The sequence below is a fragment of the Monodon monoceros genome, unplaced genomic scaffold (assembly GCF_005190385.1).
Source record: "Monodon monoceros isolate NGI ecotype Baffin Bay Population unplaced genomic scaffold, NGI_Narwhal_1 Super_Scaffold_3, whole genome shotgun sequence".
Classification (NCBI taxonomy): domain Eukaryota; kingdom Metazoa; phylum Chordata; class Mammalia; order Artiodactyla; family Monodontidae; genus Monodon; species Monodon monoceros.
The window spans coordinates 40336291-40359921 of NW_021703780.1; the positions used below are offsets into that span (position 1 = coordinate 40336291).

At 41.1% G+C, this 23631-nt stretch overlaps 1 protein-coding gene across 1 annotated transcript in view; it reads right to left on the reverse strand.

Moving 5' to 3' along the window:
- LOC114907655 (gametogenetin-binding protein 1-like) overlaps positions 1-23631 on the reverse strand; it is a 79396-nt gene that overhangs the window by 52344 nt on the left and 3421 nt on the right. The window lies entirely within an intron of this gene.

A 23631-nucleotide genomic window follows, 5' to 3' on the forward strand; every position in this document is an offset into this window, starting at 1 on the left:
ATGCTCCTCAGTCACTCTTGGTGGAATGTGATCATTAATTGGTCAATATCTGCCTGAAAGAGACCTCCAGGGACATGTTCCAGGGCTCTGGCCTAAGTCCCCTCATGTTCCACATTCTTACCAGTTACTTGGACATGGGAATGGATGACATATTTATCAAAGTTTCAGGTGGCACAAAACTGGGACAGCCAAAGCACCGGATGACAGAATCAGGCTCCAAAAATAACCTAGCAGCCTGGAATGGTGGGCTGAATCAGGATGAAAAATAATAGAGATCTGTATTCTGCCTGAAGGTCTAAAAACTTAACTTCATAAGCGCAGGATGAGGGGGTATCTGGTTTAACAGAAACACATGTGAGGGATTGGGGTTTTTATGGGAAGCTAACAAATGAAGCAGCAATGTGGTGAGGTCGCCGACACTGCAGACTTAGCCTGTGAAAATGCAAGCTTGAGGCAGCGCCCCTCTACTTGGTGCAGGTCAAAAGGAGGCTGGGAGAACTGGCTCTGTCTGAGCAACAGTCATGAAGGATGATAATGACACATTGCAAGCCTTCTAGAGGAGGACAGTACAGTAAATTTGCCCACATCAAAATCCAGGATTTCTGTTAATAAAGGACACCATCAAGGTACTGACAGGATAGAGAGCAGACTAGGAAAAGATATTACATTAAACGAGCACGGAATTAATACCTACAGTGTTTAAGGAACACGTGCAAATCAACAAGAGAAAGGCAGGAGGCCATGAGAAAAGAGGGCATTTCACAGAAAAGGAAACTTGAACTGCTTCCAGTGTCAGAAGAGATACTGGGATTCACAACTAATCAAAGAAATGCAGATGAAAACAACAGGACTTCTCTTTCAGATAATAGCAGGGTAGCTCTCTCCAGCCACCCTCCTGCTGAAAACAACTAAGTAAGCTGGATAAAATGTTGAAAACATCCTCTGTAAAGAACTGACAAGATGGGAGAGCATCACTCTGTAGGTCACCAGAACCAAAGAGGGAGGAGCCCAGAGGCTGCTCTCCTGCTAAGGAAGGGCCTTTGCCCACTAGGGGAAGGTTGAACTTTCCTTTTGATGGAAGGACCTTTGCCCACTAGGGGAGGGTTGAACTTTCCTTTTGATGGCATCTAGGGATGAATGGGTCTCCATCACAGCCCAGGACCTGCCCTGGTGGGAAGTCAAACAGGAGACGCCTTCCCCCCAATAAGCCAGGATGAGGGTAAACTAGAAGTGGACCAACCTGCCAGAATGACAGCCTGGTTCTGTTTGCCTGGGTCACCCAGGGTATCCCAAGACTTGACTTTGGGTAGCTCAGTACCAACAATGTACCCAGGCTCCTGGAAGAAGCAAAACAAATTCTCTATGGAGGAAATTACCTTCATCCTCGCCCTCAAATTATCCCTACAAATGATTTTTCAAATAGAATGACCAGCATATAGTCAAAGATAACTTGGGGCACAAGGAAATTAGGCTCCAGCCCACTGCCCTAGAAGCCCAATTTCTGTGGCTGCTAGACTCCAAATCTGATACCTGGTGGCAAGGGTGGCACAGAGTACGTGGCCATCAGCAGCTGTGTGTCCAGCACCCAGGGACTGTGTGAGGGGGTGACAGTGTGGGTGCATGTGTATGCCTCCAGAGTGCTGGAAAGTTCTTTCCCTGACAGAGCTGGTCAGGTTTTCTGATAATCTTCTAATTTTTCCAAAAATATGCTTGAAAAGGGCCACTTTTTCTAATTTGCTTAAAGGTGTCCTATGGCCTAGGGGCAGCCCCATGTAAAGACTTTAGATATTGAAACTATCTGATACAGACTATAAAATAACGAGGTATATGATCTTAAAGAAATAGGTTGAATATATCTGCAGGAAACAGGAAACTAGAAAAAGTAATATGGCAGGTTTGAAAAAGAACCAAATTGAACTTCTAGAAATGATAAATGCAGTAAGTGATGAGAAACTCATGTCAGTGAGATAACCACTCTACCAATCAGAGAGGGAAAAGTTAGAAGGAGGGAAGTACTCAACATTGGGCAGGATTCAGGGAGCTGGGAATCTTGGGCAATGCTTGCGGGTATGTATAGAGTACTACCTTCTAGAGAGGCACCTATAGTGCTTTTGTGCAGTGGCATGTGTACCCCCTGTCACCTAACAGTCCTGACCTTAGGGTCAGAGCTCAGAGAAACCCTTGCACGGGCCCGTGCAGAGACAATTATAAGGGCCGCCATCCCAGCCTCGCACGGGCTGCAAGCAGCTGGGATGACGGCCCTCATGCAGCTGGCAGTGGCTTTATTAAGGCAGATGTGGAAAGAAGGTTTTCATTTGGGATAATTCACTCTGTAGCCTGTGGAAATTGAAAAAGGAAGAAGGTTTATCTTTAAGAGGCTCTAACTCAGTAGGAAGCCAAGGTGATTTTTTTAGTTGAGACGATTACAAAATTCAGTTTTAAAATATTTTATTTGTATTGCTGTCATAGTATTAAAATCATCTAGGGCTTCCCTGGTGGCGCAATGGTTGAGAGTCCGCCTGCCGATGCAGGGGACACGGGATCGTGCCCCGGTCCGGGAAGATTCCACATGCCGCGGAGCGGCTGGGTCCGTGAGCCATGGCCGCTGAGCCTGCGCGTCCGGAGCCTGTGCTCTGCAGCGGGAGAGGCCACAGCGGTGAGAGGCCCGCGTACCACACACAAAAAAAGGCCCCTCCGAGAGAATGCTGAACATTAGGTTGTGTTAAGCAAACAAATTAATTAAAAAAAAATCATCTAATTTGTTTTGTTAAAGTCAGTACACATTTGTCATAGAAGAAATAATCCAGATTATATGGCATGGCTGTTTTAGAAAAATAAAATAGTTTTATAATGTCAGTATTTTTTTGTAATGGTGGTTGGTCTTCTCACAGAGTCTGGTAAAAATAAACAGCCAAAATGCAAATCTGACCAATTAGTTGGAGAGAGTTAATCTCCCAGTGACTTCAGTTATTTGCATCATCTATTTTTGCTAAGTACATTAACAAAATCATCTTTCCATTTTCTGTGGATACATTTGCAAAGTTGATTAACTTCATTTAGTTAATTATTTAACAGCATTAAACTTTTTAAAGTCCATATAATAAAATGTAACCTACAGCCAAATCTGGGATATGAAGATTATATATTAAATTTATATCAAATGACAAGTACCAACTTTTGGTGGACTGTTGATTAAATCAAGAGACCCAGACCTGTACCTTAAATAAATTCATACCATATATTTTAAATAGTGAATTGAATCTACCTTATCAAAATCAGATTCCCTAACTCCAAATGCTGGGTGCAATTTATGTTGACAATATTTAAAACAGTTTGTAATTCCTGAACATCCCTGGCTCTTCCCTGGAAGATGACCCTCAGAAGAGCTTGACAGGCAGGAGGGGTGGGCCCAGAGCCTAATGTTCCTAGTGGGCCCATCCCATCAGCCTGTCTGGGCCTGGGTAGCAAACACTGAAACTTATTGCTACCAATTGGCTTTAATGCTTCCTGGTTTATTGATGTAAAATTGTCTATGTTGAGGCTACATCTGCAAATTCCTTATTAAGGAATTAAATTTACACTTGTTTGCTTTGTTGGATTTGGAATGCTCAGCTCAGATACATTTTTATTCGATTCTGGGAGCTCTAGGGGTTTCTCATAAGTAAGCTAATTGCCTTTTTTGTACATAAACAAAATCCCAAATTGGAAAAATGAAAACTAAAATTTCTCTACTTAAAATGCAATTCTTTCGTAGTTTTATGCATTCTTTTTCCCTTTTCATTAATTATTTAACACATTTTTATGATCCATGGGGGTAACTGGCCTGAATTAAAATTGAAACTGGGAAAAAATACACATGAAGTCCAAATGCTAATTCTTTTTTTCTAATAACAGTTTTGAGGGATAATGGTGTGAATTTGAAAGAGCATGAACTTTACAATCATCCAGACTTGGGTTTTAACTAGGGTTCCCCAATTAGCTATAAATTAATGACCTTGTTGCAGTTTCTGCTCCATAAAATAGGACTATCACCTTCCTTGCAGTTGTTATGAAGGTTAAAGATAATATGAGTAAAGTGCTTGGCACATGGAAGAGAGTTTTTGATATTATTCCCTTGTGTGATTCTTGCCAGGGTTTGATGGCTTAAGCATGTCACTCTGGTGGGTTTTTTGTTTTGTTTGTTTATTTTTACACGGCATGAGCTGGTGGATCATTCTGGCCCTTTTATGTATTCTTTTCAATGTGATTTTATTCTCACCTGGTCTTGAGACACACCATCATATGAGTTAATTTATCTGATCTTCACAATAGCCTATGAAGGTCTGTCTCAAGGTCATCAACATGAGCTCACAATCCAAAATCAGAAAACCTACAAGGAAATAATCCACAATGAATGAGAGTTTGCCTACATAACAAACAGCAGAATTAGACCCTCAAGCACTTCAGACAATGGAATTACAAGATTCAAGCTATAAGTATGATTAAAAATGATTAGTCATAAAACACAGAATCATGCTTCCCTGGTGGCACAGTGGTTAAGAATCCACCTGCCCATGCAGGGGACACGGGTTCGAGCCCTGGTCCGGGAAGATCCCACATGCCGTGGGGCAACTAAGCCTGCGAGCTACAACTACTGAGCCCACACACCACAGGTACTGAAGCCCATGCACCTAGAGCCTGTGCTCCGCAACAAGCCACCGCAATGAGAAGCCCACACACCACAACAAAGAGTAGCCCCTGCTCACCACAACTAGAGAAAGCCCGCATGCAGCAATGAAGACCCAGTGCAGCCAAAAATAAAATAAATTTAAAATAAATTAAAAAAAAACAGAAACAAAGAATCAAAAGCATGAAATAAACAGAATGCTATAAAAAAGATTAGCCAGGTATCAATGATTACAAATGACGAATATAAACTCAATGGATCGGTTAAACAGAAGATTAGAAGTAGCTGAAGTTAGAATTGGGCATTGAAAGATAAATCTGACAAAAGTATCTAAAATGTAGACCAGAAAGATAATGAGACGAAAAATGTGTAAAAGAGAGGAAGAGGCATGGTGGATAGAATGAAATGTTCTAACAAATGCCTGAAAAAATTTTGAGCAGGAGAGAATAGAGAGAATGAGGGGGAGTGGAGAAAAAGGCTCATTTATTTACAGATTCATTCAACAACTATTTATAAGCACCTAATGTATGTCAGGCACTATTTTAGGCTCTTAAAACAGATAATGACATGATGAGAACAGATCATGGTTGATCATCATCCAGAACTGATTTTGGACAAGAATTCTCAGTGTCAGGAAATGAGTCCCAAGAGACACTAAATCCTCACCCAGATACATCAGAAAGAAACTGAACTCAACATATGTTTTCCACAAAGCAGTGAAGCCCAGACAAATAGCAAATTTCTCAACAGCAACTACAGAAACCAAAAGACAGTGCACTACTATCTTCATAGGTCTTGGAGGAAATATCTGGCAACTTAGACCATTAGACTAAGCTAAACCATCATTCGAGAATGAAGGTGACTTGAACAAACCCCCAGTATACAGTCTACTCCTGTTCAGGTTTACCTAAATTCTTATTGATTTTTTAGACAGTTGGAGAAATATAAATACTAATAGACTTAGTATTAGATGGTGTAAGGAATTATTGTGTTATTAGTGATAGTGATATTGTGGTTAAGTAAGAAATGTCCTTATTTTCATAAGATGAATGAATACTCAAGAATTTAGGGGCAAAATGTCATGATGTGTGTAATAACTTTTAAAAAACCACAATGAGATATTATTTCACATAATGATATTGGCAAAAGTAAAAAAAAAAAAAAATCTGAAAATACCATGCATTGGGAAAAAGAAATATCTACCTGCTGCTGGTGGAGGTGTAAATGGGCAAACTGGAGAGTAATTTTGTATCAAGTAATTTGGAAAAGCTGAAGATGAAATTGCCTCCTACCCAGCAGTGCTACTCTTTAGATTTATATCCTAGAAAAATTCTCCTACCCGTGCAGAGGCATATTCTATGTGGTCCCAACTCATGCTAGTTAGAAGGGTTTTTATTTATTCATTTATTTAGGCTCTGCTGGGTCTTAGTTGCAGCACTTGGGATCTTCATTGTGGCATGTTTTTTCAGTTGCAGCATGCGGATTCTTAGTTGCAGCATGCGGACTTCTTAGTTTGGTATGCATGTGGGATCTAGTTCCCCGACCAGGGATAGAACCCGAGCCCCCTGCATTGGGAGTGTGGAGTCTTACCCACTGGACAACCAGGGAAGTCCCTAGTTAGAAGTTAAATGTATATGTCCACCATCTTCAGCAGGCGTTTTTCCCACTCTCTTTTTCATTGTATCCTCACTGGAATCTATCAACAGAAGTTCTGTCTAGAAAAAATCTGAAGCAAACTATTAACAAAGGACACAATCTTAGCACATAACTTTGTACAAGAATACTTATATAACAAGTGGATCAGTAAGATATTACTGTCTTCTGATATGAATATTGCATCACCTGTGATGTGATCTAGCCAATAAAGTTTGACTTAAATCTAACCAAGCCTTTGGATCTAACTTGCAGTTTAAAGGAAATCTAGAGGAAAGAGAAACATGCTAAACACCACTACATGGAAGCAATCAGACCGGAACAGAAGGTGGGCTATTCCACAGGACAACCAGCCTTGTCTATTCAGCTAATCAGTGTCATGAAAAAAACGACTGTTCAAAATTAGAAGGGGCTTAAGGGACACAATAAAGAAACTAATGCAGGGACTTCCCTGGTGGCGCAGTGGTTAGGAATCCGCCTGCCAATGCAGGGGACACGGGTTTGACCCCTGGTCTGGGAAGATCCCACATGCCGCGGAGCAACTAAGCCCGTGCGCTCCAACTACTGAGCCTGCACTCTAGAGCCCGCGAGCCACAACTACTGAGCCCACGTGCCACAACTACTGAAGCCCATGTGCCTAGAGTCCATGTTCAGCAACAAAGAGAAGCCACTGCAATGAGAAGCCCGCGCACCACAACAAAGAGTAGCCCCTGCTCACCGCCACTAGAGAAAGCTCGCACGCAGCAACGAAGACCCAACGCAGCCAGAAATAAATAAATTTATTAAAAATAAATAAATAAACAAATAATAAAGAGACACAGTGGGATTTCCCTGGTGGTCCAGTGGCTAAGACTCCATGCCCCCAATGCAGGGGGCCTGGGTTCAATCCCTGGTCAGGGAACTACATCCCACATGCTGCAACTAAGAGTTCGCACGCCAAAACTAAAGACCCCACATGCCGCAACTAAAGATCCCGTATGCAACAAAGATCTATGCAACAAAGATCTATTCAACAAAGATCCCGCACGTGGCAACGAACACCCCGCATGCCGCAACTAAGACCTGGCACGGCCAAATAAATAAATAAATAAACATTAAAAAAAGAGAGAGACACACACACAGAAACGCTGAAAATAAATTGATGGAAAAAGACATACCAGGCAAAAATTAACCAAAAGAAAAAGCATTATTAGAAATGAAGGGGAGGGGCTTCCCTGGTGGCGCAGTGGTTGGGAGTCCGCCTGCCAATGCAGGGGACGCGGGTTCGATCCCTGGTCCGGGAGGATCCCACACGCCGCTGAGTGGCTGAGCCCGTGCGCCACAGCTACTGAGCCCACGTGCCACAACTACTGAGGCCCATGCGCCTAGAGCCCGTGCTCTGCAGTGGGAGGCGCCACCGCGATGAGAGGCCCATGCACATTGCAACGAGGGGTGGCCCCCGCTCGCTGCAGCTGGAGGGAGCCCGCGTGCAGCGGCGAAGACCCAGCGCAGCCAATAAATAAATAAATTAATTAATTAATTTTTAAAAAAAAGAAATGAAGGGGAATCTCTACATAATCACAGATGATAAAATTCATAAGGAGGAATTAATAATTCTTAATTTGTATGCACAAAATCATATAGTCTATAGATATAAAAAGCAAAAACTGACAGAATTATGAGGAGACGTTTATAATTTCTAACGACAGTGGGAGATTTTTAACATATCTCTCAGAAATTTCTAGATCAAGCAAAGTAAGAAATATATTAGCACACCATAGATTAGCAAACTTGCATACAATTAGAGAATTTACATTCCTATCAAGTACACATGGGACATTTACAAAAACGGCAAAAATTCACTATGTATTAGGACACAAAATAAGCCTTAACAAATTGCAAGGTTATTATCATATAAGACCATATGCTTAGACCACAAAGCAACTAAGCTAGAAACCTATTTTTTTAAAGATACTTTTAAAGCTCCATATTTTTATAAATTTGAAATACAGACACACAATTCCTAGATGAGTCACAGGTCCAGTAAAAGATACTACAGTAAAGAGATTATATATGGACAGTAGCTGCAGTCAGAATAACCGCCAGATTAAGTTTATGATCGTCCACAATGATTTTTCTAAGATCCACCTGACTTTTGTAGAGGCCAAACTGTGAATTAAGTGGGAAGGGTTAAGAATCACGACCCCTGCTTCTTTCAGGTCTTTAAATGGGAGCATCAATCTCTGCATTTCCCCCAGGGATGCAGTATTGCTTCTGGTTCACTATCTTGGCAAGGGGTGGAAGTTCCAGAGACTTCCACTTAGCTCTCCCTACCACAGTTGACCCCATAATGATCCCATAGGGCAGAGGCAATGTGGGGATTCATCCAGCTGCCAAATATATCTAATCCAATTATACTTCCAGTAACCAGGGAAATAACCACAGGTCTGGATATTTCTTTTTCCCCAGTGTACAGTCATCTAGTAAATGGCTATAGGTCCCTTTGGGAAATGCTTGGAGGAAGATTAAGGTGTTTATTTGTGGCAGCAGTGCAAGGTCCTTCCTCAAGGGAACCTGGCCTTTTCAAAAGGCTCTGGGTCTGTGAACTGACTTAAGCCTCGGACTGGGCAAGAGGGCATCATTCTCCACTATGGTGACTCAAGTTAAGTTTTTGGGCTACCAGACCTAGAGTTTTTCCTGTTATATAGATCAAGCAATATTCTAGTAGGCTGATTATCTATTTTGTTCCTAGGGACACCATGATCAATTAGGTATCACTAAAGATCTTTGCAGACCAGAATGTTCTGATTACTGAAATACCTGTGATGCCCTTTACGGGTGATGGTTTAGTGCTTACACTTGGCCTCTGCTACAATGGAATATCATCATCTTCATTGAAATCAGACATCTCCTACATGCACAACTGGCCTACAATGGACAGCAACCACAGAACTTTTCAAGGGTGTAGGTGATCCCCCCACTAATACAGGCATACCTCGGAAATATCGCAGGTTTGGTTCCAGACCACCTCAAAAAAGCGGATACTGCAATAGAGCAAGTTACACAAACTTTTTGTTTTTCCAGTGCATATAAAAGTTACGTTTACAGGGACTTCCCTGGTGGTCCAGTTTGACTTCACACTCCCAGTGCAGAGGGCATGGGTTTTTTTTGTTGTTGTTGTTGTTTTTGAGGCAAGGAATACGACTTTATTCAGAAAGCCAGCAGACCAAGAAGATGGCAGACTACAGTCTCAAAATAACCATCTTCGAGGGCACGGGTTTGATCCCTGGTTGGGGAACTAAGGGGCTGCCGCAGGGTGTGGCCAAAAAAAAAGAAAAAAAAGGAAAAAAAAGTTATGTTTACACTATACTATCGTCTTTTTTTTTGAACTATATAGTTGATGTTCACTATTACATGTCTTGGGCATACAACATAGTGATTCACAATTTCTTTTAAAAATATTTTATTTATTTATTTACTTATTTGGCTGCTGCCGGGTCTTAGTTGTGGCAGGTGGGATCTTTGTTGCGGGATCCAGGATCTTTTTGTTTTTAGTTGTGGAATGCGGGATCTAGTTCCCTGACCAGGGATGGAACCCGGGCCCCCTGCATTGGGAGCATGGAGTCTTAACCGCTGGACCACCAGGGAAGTCCCTGATTCCCAATTTTTAAAGGTTATATTCCGTTTACAGTTATTATAAAATATTGGCTATATTCCTTGTGTTGTACTATGTACCTTTGTAGCTTATTTATTTTATAAATAGTACTTTGTACCTCTTAATCCCCTACCCCTATCTTGACCCTACCCCCTTCCCTCTCCCCACTGGTAACCACTAGTTTTTTCTCTGTATTTGTGAGTCTGTTTCTTTTTTTTGTTATAATCACTAGTTTATTTCTCAGATTCCACATTTAAGTGATATCATACAGTATTTGTCTTTACCATGTTGTAAACAAAAGTGCTGTCATCCAGGCTTTGTTGTTCCATTTATAGAGCACAGGCAGAGTAGATTTAGCATAATTCTGAAGGGCCCTAGGGCTTTTGGAAGGGCAAATGAGCACTGGCTTCAACTTAAAGTCACCAGCTGCGTCAGCCCCTAACAAGAGAGTCAGCCTGTCCTTTGAAGCCAGACATTGACTTCTGCTCTCTAGCTATGAAAGTCCTAGATGGCATCTTCTTCCAATGTAAGGCTTTTTCATCTGCATTGAAAATGTGTTGTTTGGCACAGCCACTTTTATGAATCAGCTAGATCTTGTGGCTAACTTCCTGCAGCTTCTACATCAGCACTTCCTGCTTCACCTTGCACTTTCGTGTCATGGAGATGGCTTCTTTTCTTAAACTGCATGAACCAACTTCTGCTAGCTTCAAACTTTCTTCTGCAGCTTCCTCATCTCCCTCAGCCTTCACAGAATTGAAGAGAGTTAGGACCTTGCTGGGGATTAGGCTTTGGTTTAAGGGAATGTTATAGCTGGTTTGATCTACTGAGACCACAGAAACTTTATCCACATCAGCAGTAAGGTGCATCATGTCCGAAATCATTGGACTTCTAATTCTGCACCAATATGCGATACCCCTGAATCTGTGTATAGTTTAACTCTTACCTTGTGGTATACCTGTGTCTTATGGGAGCATCCAGGGTACTTGCTACTTCCTGCTCCCTGGTCTAAGATGTTTTCAATATAGTGGATCAGTATAATACTCTGGAGACTATCCAGGTAATCAAGGTCATGTTAGCCTATATTGTGACAGAGAGCAAGAGAGGGTGCAAGGGAGTAGCCCTGGTAAAGACCATGACTGTACACTGGTGTCTATTCCGTGTGAATGTGAACTGTTTCTGAACTTCCTTCCTGATAGAGATAGAAAAGAATACAAGTACCAGATCAAAAGCCATATACCAACAGCTAGAGGCTATGTTGGATTATCAAATAGTCCACCACCATCCACCATAAACAATCTGGTTTTTACAGGAGCCACAGTAGTGAAAAAAAAAAAAAAGGAAATATAACAACTGCATTAAGTATTTGAGGATGATATTAATATCTGCCATTCCATGTAGGATGCAAAACTACTTCTAATTGATCTTGGCTTGGTGGAGGTAGGAGAGACTGTTGTGGGGGCTTTTACTTGTCTTTTCCTACCATTATGGCTCTTACTCCATAGATCAGGGAACTACTAGGAGGGTTCTATCAGAGTCTAAATAGATCTATTCTTACTATGCTTTTGGGAATTAGGGATATTACCAGAGGATTGTTCCACAGACCCATACGACCTACTGTGAAAAAAACTTGGGTCAGAACTCCATTTATCACCCACCTTCCCTATACCATTTAATAGGAGGGCCATGATGTCGCTTTTTGTATCCTGATACCAGTGTCATTCCGGATTCTAAAACCCACATCTCACAAAAGATCTTGTGGTTCCTCTTTTTTCCTGTGTACAGTTCCCTTAGTAAAGTACAACAGGTCCCTTTAGGATTAGAGGAACTTTTACCGTGCTGTCACAGAGTCCTTCGTCAAGATAATTCAGTCTTCTCTGGGTCTGAGAACTGGCTCTGGTCTAGCAATTGAGTGAGGGATATGATTCTTCTTTTCAGTAGCAAACATCAGCCTTTGGCTCATTCACTCTTTTTTTTTTTTTTTGCGGTGCGCGTGCTTCTCACTGTTGTGGCCTCTCCCATTGCGGAGCACAAGCTCCGGACGCGCAGGCTCAGCGGCCATGGCTCACGGGCCCAGCCGCTCTGCGGCACGTGGGATCTTCCTGGACCAGGGCACGAACCTGTGTCCCCTGCATCGGCAGGCGGACTCAACCACTGCGCCACCAGGGAAGCCCCGGCTCATTCACTCTTGATCTTTTTTTCTTTTTTGATTATATAGGTTGAGTTAATATCCTACCTGGCTTTCTATCTACCTTGCACTGGGAATACCTTGGCCTACTAGCCATTGCCACAGATCTCCGTCTCTTCCCTCTAGTTGCCATTCTTGCTTTGCTGCCTATTATGGTAATTATGTCTGCCTTGCCCCTGACAAGTAAGTCAGTGCCTCTACTCTTTCAAAATCCTATCATCTCCATTGACACTATGGACTCCAGTTCCATATCAGCCTCCTCTATGATGAATCCTAGCTTTCACAGAACAGCTACTACTGATATTCTCAATAATGTCAGTGCTCATCTCTAGCGGATTTCTTATTGTTTTATTGAGGGGAGTGTCCTCTGGCCTCCCAGGGAACACAGTCAACTGACAAGTTTTTGATTTAAAGGTAAATTTATTCTAGCATGTCTACGTTTTTTTTTAAAGACAATTCCTTTTATTCCTTTTTTTTAAAAAATATTTATTTATTTATTTGGCTGCATTGGGCCTTAGTTGTGGCACACGGAATCTTCATTGCAGCATGCAGGATCTTTTAGTTGCAGCATGCAGGCTCTTAGTTGCTGCATGTGGGATCTAGTTCCCTGACCAGGGATTGAACCCAGGCCCCCTGCATTGGAAGTGCAGAGTCTTAACCAGGGAAGTCCCTAGCATGTCTACATTTTAACTTTTCCAAGGCAGTTCCAGCACCTCCACCTCTCTCACTATGGGGTATTGTTTTCCCAAGCTTTAAGGAGCTTTCTCAGTGATGTACTAGGATCAGTTCCAGGTGTCTTTGCTAGGATATTAAGTCCTATATCACAAAAGAGTGTCCTTATATTATTATGTCTTCCTTATCTGGTCTTATATTCCAGTCCCCTTGTTCCAGCACCCTCAAGATCCCCATCCCCTGGTACATTCTCCCAGTTACTACTGGTACATATTAACTGGATTCTGCAACTCTTTTGGTGAATAATTTATTTTCTCCCAAAGTAGAGTCAGTATTTCCCCAGTTGAGCCATAATAAAAGATCCAAATTATTAGCCTAGAAGTCATGGAGGAGTTTGGGGGCAAATCTTGAAGAGGGCAGGTATCACTTACAAGGCATCTGCCGCAGATGTAGGAAGTGCAGGCTAAAAAAGAGTTGTAAATGGCCTGGTTAAGCACTGAAGGAGTTTTCCCAACCCAGAGCCAATCTGGAAAGACCTAGAGAGTAATTCTCCTTTCCTTTTCTTTCTTTTGTTTTTCCCCCCATAATATTCAAGATATCCAGTTTTCAACAAAAAATTATGAAGCATGCAAAGAAACAAGAAAGTATGGCCCATTCATGGAGGAAAAAAGAATATCAATAAAGAGATATAAATGATACAACAAACCAAACAGAAATTCTGGAGTTGAAAAGTACAATAACTGAAATGAAAAATTCACCAGAAGGTTTCAATAGGTGATTTGAGCAGAGGAAAGATGAGTGAACTTGAAAATAGGCCAACTGAAAGTATCCAGTCTGAAGAGCAGGAAAAAAAAAAAAAGGATGAAGAAAAATGAACAGAGCCTAAGAGATCTGTGAGACACCATCAGACATACCAACATATGCATAATGTGAGTCCCAAGAAGGAGAGGAGAGAGAGAAAGGGGCAGGAAAAATATTTGAAGAATTAATGGCTAACCCCCACCCCCAAACCGATTTGATAAAAGACATGAATATATACATCCAAGAAGCTCAATGAACTTCCAGTAGGAAAAACTCAAAGAGATCCACATTGAGACATATAATCAAACTGCTGAAAGCCAAAAATAAAGAGAATCTTGAAAGCAGCAAGAGAGAAGTGAATCATAATGTGCAAGAGATTACCAGTAAGTATTAACCACCTATTTTTAATCAGAAACCATGGAGGCCAAAAGGCAGTGGGATGACATAACTAAAGTGCTGGGGTGAAAATAAAATGGGGGTTCCCTGGTGGTCCAGTGGTTAGGACTCAGTGTTTCAGTGCTGTGGGCCTGGGTTCAATCCCTGGTGGGGGAGCGGTGTGGCCAAATAAATAAATAAAGTGCTGGGGTGGGGGTGGAGGAAACCTGTCAACCAAGAATTCTATATCCAGCAAAACTATCCTTCAAGAATATAGAAGAAATTAAGACATTCCCAGATAAACAAAAGCTGACGGAGTTAATTGCTAGGAGACCTGCTCTATAAGAAGTGCTAAGGGAGCCCTTCAGGCTGAAATGAAAGGACATTAGACAATCTACATGCAAAATGATGATTGTGGAGCCTTACCCCACATAATACACAAAAATTAACTCAAAATGGATCAAAGACCTAAAAGTGAAAGCTAAAACTATAAAACCCTTAGAAGCATGTATATTGGGAGTGATAAAGTATATTAAGAGGTGAAAGCATAAAAGGATATATGGCCATTCATACCTTTCCATTTACTATGAATATCCTATTTCCTGTGTGTGAGAAAATAAAGACAAATTATTAAAAATGTTGATTTGGAAAACTTTACCATGTTCCTTCCAAGAAACACATTCAATTGGAAGGAATAATGCTGGAAGGAACTAAGTTGGAGGAAGAAGAGTGTTATGGACTGAATTGTGCCCTCCTCTATTCATATGTTGAAACTCTAATGCTCAATGTGACTGTATTTGGAGATAAAGCCTTTAAAGAAGCAATTAATACTAAATGAGGTCCTAAGGGTGGAGCCCCAATTCAGTATGAGGGGTGTCTTTGCAAGAATAGAGACACCAGGAGTGCATGTACACAGAGAAAGGTCATGTGAGGACCCAGTGAGAAGGCAGCAGTCTGCAAGCTAAGGAGAGAGGCCTCAGGAGAAACCAAACCTGCAGGCATCTTTTTTTTTTTTTAAATAAATGTATTTATTTTGTTTATTTATTATTTTTGGCTGCATTGGGTCTTCGTTGCTGTGCGGGCTTTCTCTAGTTGCGGCGAGCGGGGGCTACTCTTCGTTGTGGTGTGCGGGCTTCTCACTGTGGTGGCTTCTCTTGTTGCAGAGCATGGGCTCTAGGCATGCAGGCTTCAGTAGTTGAGGCACGGGGGCTCAGTAGTTGTGGCTCGCGGGCTCTAGAGCACAGGCTCAGTAGTTGTGGCGCACGGGCTTAGTTGCTCTGCAGCATGTGGGATCTTCGTGGACCAGGGCTCGAACCCGTGTCCCCTGCGTCGGCAGGCAGATTCTTAACCACTGCGCCACCAGGGAAGCCCCCTGCTGGCATCTTAATCTTGAACTTAGTCTCCAGAACTGTGAGAAAATAAACATCTCTTGTTTAAGCCAACAGCCTGTGGTATTTTGTCATGGCAGCCCTAGAAGACTAATACAAAGAGCCACTAATACTTGACAATAAATCTTTAAAGGAAAGTTTATATCATGTAGACAGAATGGCTGCTATTGATTACAAGAGATCATGATCATGACAAGTGTAGAAAAATCACATTCAAAAATGCAATCTCCAGCACAGTCTAGGGTTATCAGAAGCTGCATAACACAAGCAAAGGGAATGTTAACACCTGTACACTTTGAGTTTCTGGTCATGCTTTGTCAATACTTTCAGAAGCTGATTCACAATCATCCACTTCTGATGACTCCATTGCCAAGGAAAGCAGACTATCCACCAGCTTCTTGGATCTGACATGGATGAACCTCAGACATTTACTGTTTCACTCATTTCTTCCGAAGCTTGTTCTTCGTCACCTTCTTCCACCCCTAGACACCAACAGTGACTACAGCCTCCATATCTCCCTTCTCATCTCCAAACCTCACTCAGGAAGCACTGCAATCTTCAGTAATCATGTTTAAAAACTTGCCTTGTTTATTTTATTATTGCTAAGTGTTATCTGCCTTCATTATGTGTCTTTAACATATTATTTCACTGTTCATTTACATTACAGTACACGTTTGTTAGTTAAAAGGAAAACACGATTTGTACCCTATAGGGTTACTGCACAAATAAAGTCATTAGTGAGTTAATTAAGTGTTAAACAATTAGATAGTTGGTGTTTTAAAGGCTTTATCTTAAGCAGAAAAACCTCATTGATTGTTTTATATATATGTGTGTGTATATATATTTTAGAGTGTTTCGAGTACTGAAAGAAATTGCTTGGGGTTTTTAGACGTGCTGGGAATATATATATATATATATATATATATATATATATATATATATTTTAAATATTTATTTATTTATTTGGCTGCCCTGGGTCTTAGTTGTGGCATGCGGGATCTACGTTGCCGCGTGCGAGATCTTCGTTGCGGCATGTAGGATCTTTTCCTTTTTTTAGTTGTGGTATGTGGGATCTAGTTCCCTGACCAGGGATAGAACCCGGAACCCCTGCATTGGGAGCACGGAGTCTTAACCACTGGACCACGAGGGAAGTCCCGGGAATATATATTTTTTTCTACTTAAAATAATGATGCACAGACTCCCACTACCTAAAAATTCACTGCCCAACATGTTTTTAAGAATGGATTAAATCCTCTGAGGGACGTCTGAATTAGAATATGAGGTACTAGAAAGAATAAAGTCATATCATTATTATATTGTTGTGAATATTACATTTCATTAGAGGACACATATAATCAACCACTAGTGATGCTAAAATTGATGACTCAACTTACAGTTAACACTTTCCCTCTTCAGATTGGAAAGTAATCTGTGTGGTGTTACTTTGGCTCTATATGAATGTTTACAACAATCAATCACCTATTGGTTGTTTTTTTTTTTTGGCTCTGTTGGGTCTTCGTTGCTGCACGTGGGCTTTCTCTAGTTGTAGCGAGCAGGGGCTAGCCTTTATTGTGATGTGTGGGCTTCTCCTTGCGGAGGCTTCTCTTGTGGAGCACCGGCTCTAGGCCGCCAGCTTCAGTAGTTGTGGCTCGCGGGCTTAGCTGCTCCATGGCATGTGGGATCTTCCCGGACCAGGGATCGAACCCATGTTCCCTGCATTGGCAGGCGGATTCTTATCCACTGCGCCACCAGGGAAGTCCCTCAACTATTGGTTTTAACACCAGTTGATAATCCTTGCCTGAATCAATAATTTCATTGGAGTTCGTGAAACTATGTTTTTCTAATTATTTTGTTTTTTTCACATTGTTTACAAGAATTCTGTGAAGGCTTCTTCATTAACTAGGACTATTTGGTTATCCTAAAATAAATTTTTACCGGAAGAGCAAAATAACGCTTAATATTTTCCCTTTAATTACCAATTTTCAAAGTAAATGTTTTAAAAGTTACCCCAAATGATAACTTTTGGTAACAAAAGTAACCATTGAGACTTTCTTGATTTACTCTCATTCTGAGTATCATCATAGAAAAATGAATTTCACTGAATCAGTGTTAAACTCAATCATTATTCTTTTAGTTGCTAAGATTGTAACAACTTTGTTCAGTGGGGACACTTTCATATGGGCTCCTGTGTCCTTTTGACATGACATTATCTTCTAAAGCTTTCTTGCTTAACATGAAAAGGTATCCCAGGTGCACTTTGAAAAATGTCTGCTTCTAGACATGGAATCAGCAATTTCTCCAAGAAGCCATGCTTAGTTAGTGGAATTACATAATTCCACTACATACATAAAGGAGTCTTAAAGCACACATAGTCTTGTTTGTGTCCTTAGCTCAACTTCTTTTCCCATTTTTATTGGTTTCTTGTTTATCCCAGTAGTGCTTCTTTTTGCAAATATACTTTTCTTATTTCCTCCCTACTCTTACTGTCTCTCATACAAAACAAAGCATGTTATATATATCGTTCTGCACTTTTGCTTTTTTCACTCAACAATATATGCTGGAGGACTTCCCTGGGTGGCACAGCGGTTAAGAATCTGCCTGCCAATGCAGGGGACACGGGTTCGATCCCTGGTCCTGGAAGATCCCACATGCCGCGGAGCAACTAAGCCCGTGAGTCACAACTACTAAGCCTGTGATCTAGAGGCCGCGAGCCACACTACTGAAGCTCGCGCACCTAGAGCCCTTGCTCCGCAACGAGAAGCCACTGCAATGAGAAGCCCGCACACCGCAACGAAGAGTAGCCTCCGCTCGCCGCAACTAGAGAAAGCCCGCATGCAGCAACGAAGACCCAACGCAGCCAAAAATAAATAAATTTTAAAAATATATATGCTGGAGATCTTTCTAAATCAATACAGAGAGCAACTGATTATTTTGTTTTCAAGATTCAAGTAGAAAGTTTTATTAACTTGGACCAGAACACAAACCAGAATGTTTAATATAAAATTTCTGATTAGATGTTCTTACTGTATATAACTATTTCCAAATTTATTTCTCAATCTTTTAAAAAAGTGACTATATATAAATACTCAAATTATAATTAATACAATTCTCTAGAGCTCATATGTGTATTTGGCATTTTTATTCAGTCCACAACTATGCATAAATATATCTATCCATAAATAACCAATGCCATGAAAACACAAGGGCTCCCCCTCTTTTTAAACTTAACTCACGATACCATTATTATGACAACTAAAATTTTTAACACTATAAAAATAACTCCTGATATCATCAGATGTCCAGTCAGTTGTCTCATAAAGTCATAAAATTAAAAAAAAAATCTTTTTAAAAAACTTTATCCAAGTAAGGTCCACGCATTATGATTGGTTAATGTCCTTTAAAATCTTTTAAACTACAGATTACCTTCCATTGCTTTTTTCCCCTTGCAGTTTTTTTTTTGAAGAAAACTGGTTATTTATTCCCCAGAATATCTTACAGTCTCAGTTTTGCTGATTGCCTCACTGTGGTATGTTTTAACATGTTTCCCTGCCTTCTGCATCTTCTGTGAATTGGTAGTTATATCTTGAGGCTTGATCACATTCAAGTTCAGTATTTTTGGCCAGACTAATTCATAGGTGGTGGTGGTGTTTTCCATAAGAAGCACATAAAGTCTGTTTGTTTCTTTTCTGTGCTATTAGCAGCCACTGATGCTCAACGCCTAGATCCATTAGCTCATTAGTGGTTCATTTATTTTTTTATTGTGGTTAAATATACATAACAAAATTTACAATTTAAAGCATGTTTTAAACCATTTTTAAGTGTACAGTTCAGTGGCACTAGTAATTCATGTTGTTGTGCAACCATCACCACCATCCATCTGCAGAACTCTTTTCATCTTTCCACACCGAAACTCTGTACCTATTAAACAATAACTCCCCATTTCCTGCTCTCCCCAGCCCCTAGGCAACCACCATTATACTTTCTGTCTCTATGAATTTGACTGCTCTAAGTCCCTCATATAAGCGGAATCATACAGTATTTTTCCTTTTGTACCTGGATTATTTCACTTAACATGTCTTCAAGGTTCACCTATGTTGGAGCATGTGTCAGAATTTCCTTCCTTTTTAAGGTTGAGTAACACTCCATTGTATATAAATACCACATTTTGTTCATCCATACATTGGCCAGTGGACATGCTACAGTCATGGTACCGTTTCTTACAAGCCAAAAAATTACAAAGCAAAACAGAGCTTATATGGAAACATACATCGCAGCAAAATCATTAAAGTTGTTTTAATTGCATGTAGAGTCAAGAACAAGAAGCAAGAGCTCCATTCCCACACAAATTTGCAACAGATACATATTCTGAGCTCAAACTACAGTTCCAGCAATGTTTTTCAGACCTCAGTGCAAGAGCAAAGGAAATTTCTATATTTCATCTAACTGTGCAATTGTGGCACTTCCACCTAACCTTCAATTGGATGTGCTTGATCTACAACGTAATGATGTGATAAGAGGCAAGTATGAAGAGAATATAAATTACAGAATTCTATAAATGCCTTTCAAGTGATGAATGTGCTCAGTTAAAATCATACGCTCTTGGGACTGATACCAGTATTTGGCAGTACTATCTGTGTGAAGACATTTTCAAAGATGAAATACATAACATTCTATTATAGATCAGCACTAACAGATGAACATTTGCAATTGATTTTAATGATAGGAAACACTAAGTCTGAACCCCATTTAAGCAACAGACCTGTACTACAAAAATTTGTGCTCAATTATTATAATTTGAATTTTGTCAATAAATTCAAAGGAATCACGGAAATTTGTTTTCCTTAATTTCTATGTACCTACATAATATCCTTGATTTTGCTTCTTAACATGCAAAGCCTAATATTTACTATCTTATCCTTTATAGAATAAGTTTGCCACCCCCTGGTCTAGAAGAACCCTGGTCAATACATGTGTCTGCCCTTGATCCACTCCCAAGTTCTATTCCTGTCTCCCACTCATTAACTGGCCTCCAATTCAACTGCTCAAGCCAAAACTCTAGAAGTCATCCCTGATTTTTTATTTTCCCACAATCTCTATATTAATCTGTTAAAACGTTCTGTCAGTCCTACCTCAAAATATAATAACAGTTTTAATCCATCTCCTTCTCTGCATGTCTGCTGCATTTACTCACCTCTTATCTGCACTAATGAAACAGTCTAATTTGTTTCCCTGCTCCCACTCTTGGCACCCCCCCCTTTTTTTTCTTCCAAGAATGATCCTTTAATGATTCTTCCTTTAATGATCCAATACTTGTTCTATAGCTATAGGAATCTCTTTAAAATGTGAAAAGATCGTTACTCCCCTACTTTAAACTCTTTATCGTCTTCTCATTGCAGTTAGAATAAAATCTGCATTCCTCATCATGATGTGCAAGGCTCTATATAGCCCAGCCCACCTCTTCAATCACATCTGCAATGAACTGAATGTTTATGTCCCTCAAAATTATGTTAAAATCCTAATCCCCAATGCGATGTTACTAGGAGGTGGGGCTTTGGGGTGATTAGGTCAGGAAGGTGAAGACCTCATGAATGGGATTAGTGCCCTTATAAAAGAGACTCCAGAGAGCTCCCTTTCTCTTTGCACTATGTGAGGATACAGCAAGATGACTGTCCATGAGCCAGGCAGCAGGTCTTCATGACACTGAATCTTCTGGTGCTTGATCTTGGACTTCCCAGCCTCCAGAACTGTGAGAAATAAACTTCCATTGTTTATAAGCCACCCGGTTTGTGGTATTCTGTTACAGATGCCAGAATGGACTAAGACAACATCTCATTCCTCTCCAGGTCCACTGGTCTCATCAAATATACCTCCCTTTCTCTTCCTTGGCCTTTACATCTGCTGAACACTTTACTAGAACCACTTTCCTTGCCCTGTTTTGCATGTCTGTCTTTCTTTTCCTTTGGAATACTAGATAAATGTGTACAGTATGTCTTCCTTTTCTGTTACTCTCCACCTTATTGCCTGTTTTATTTCCTTTCCCTTTTGATATATCTATGAAATACCTACATAACTGGTTTAAACATCTGTCTCTTAAAGTGACAATCCAGGGCCCAATCCCTGTGATACCTTCTGCTTTTTTCATCAGTGCCTGGTACACAGCAGACACTTATGGCTGAAGGAAGGCAGGAAAGAGGAAAGAAATCTAAGTGGGTCTGGGGGTCAGGAAAACTGGAGATAAAAAACTAAGGGTCATCAGTATTTAAATGCTTTAACTCAGGGGACTTCCCTGGTGGTGCAGTGGTTAAGAATCCACCTGCCAATGCAGGGGACACGGGTTTAAGCCCTGGTCCGGGAAGATCCCACATGCGGCGGAGCAACTAAGCCTGTGTGCCACAACTACTGAGCCTGCGCTCTAGAGCCCACGAGCCACAATTACTGAGCCTGCATGCCACAACTACTGCAGCCCGCGTACCTGGAGCCTGTGCTCCGCAACAAAGAGAAGCCACCGCAATGAGAAGCCTGCGCACTGCAACGAAGAGTAGCCCCCGCTCGCCGCAACTAGAGAAAGCCTGTGCACAGCAACGAAGACCCAACACAGCCGCAAGTAATTAAGTAAGTAAATAAATGCATGCTTTAACTCAGGAGAGTGGATAAAAATCACCCAGGAGTGTATCAAGTTAGAAGATGGGGGAAAGGGCTCTGAAAAACTCTAGCATTTATGAGAAAGGTAATAATTAAAACAATAACATCTAATCCTTACTGAGTGCTGTATGCTTCATTTCCCTTTTAGTTGAAAATATTTTCCCTTTATTTATGTGACCCTTCCCTGAGAGAACCGATCCCTGTAAAGGTGTGGGGAATTACTGTTCTCACTCATAATAACAGTTGACATTTATTGAGTTTACTGAGTGCAAGGCACTGTTCTAAGCATTTTACATGTATTAATTCTCACAACCCTATGATCATAATAAATGCTAATGAGAAACTACAGAGACAGAGAGTGAAGATATAGGACAGAAAGGGTAATTAAAAGAGCAAAGGCTCTGTGAAGGGGGCTAGCCTTGGACAGTAGAAGGGACATCTCTTCCACTATAAGGAGGAAAGGACAAAAGCAGAGAGGTGCACGTTTGTTTAAACCAAAATCTTTCATCGTGGAACTCAATTTCCCTATAATCCTAATAACTTGGAAAGAAAACCCAAACTTCTAACATGGTGTCTTAATTGGCTTTACAGAAGTAGTAAAGTGCTATGGGGATTAAGGAGAGGGAGGAAGCAATTCTGCCCTAAGTTTGGACACCTATTAAGTGCCAGGTATACCTGAGGCTTTACGGATCCCAAGATGGGCAACATATGAAGATTGTATGGGTGGGCCTCTGTTCTTGTGGGCTGGCCAGCACCCATTCCCCACTCTTCTGTCCCAGAACTTCAATTTCCCTTGAGGATTCCAGGATTTGTCACCTCAATGGAACATATGATCAAGGTGCTCTGGTCAGAGGATGGCCCTGAGGCCCAGAGTTCTCTCCTGGAAATTTTATCTTGAGATGAGTGACAGAAGAAATAAGATTAACTGGGTCATCATCCCAAAACATATGACTGGAAAAATTCCCCAGTTCCTGTTCCCTCAACCCCTGGAGCTGACCCAGGTCTTGTCCTTCCAAAGGCTGGTCTTTTAGCCCTTCCTTCCATTCCAGGAGCCACCCCACATCCTTCAGATTCCTGTGTTGATAAGGTTAGTCAGAACCAGTTTCCACCGCTTGAAACCCAAGGATCCTGGCCAACAGATATAGTCAGCTACAGAACATGTGCCAAAAGAATGACAGGTGGATGGGATGGTAGTAGATCCAAGGTTGGCAGCCTCCATCCCTGACCCCTTATCCAATGTGGTCACAGTCCTTACAGTGGGGATGGTATCAAGGCAAGGCTCTTTAGAAAGGCTGACAGATCCCAGCTACAACTCACCTTCTCAGCCATAAAGTCATATTTTTTAGCCCCTTTAGGTTCCATACCTATTAACTTTTGAGGAACGTGCTTTGGCAAAGGCTGTCACTCCTGGCTCTATAGTTGTGACTTCAACTCATGTTCACCATTTCCACATCAATTCAGCCGCCCATACCCACTGCCACATTCTGGCAATGGAGTTCTTTGTGAAACCTCTGGTGACCCATCATAGGTCTTTACTCAGCTTCCTTTGTGCCACTACAGTAGCTTGTACTGTCTCCTATCATGGACTTACCATACCACATTGTCATTATGTCTA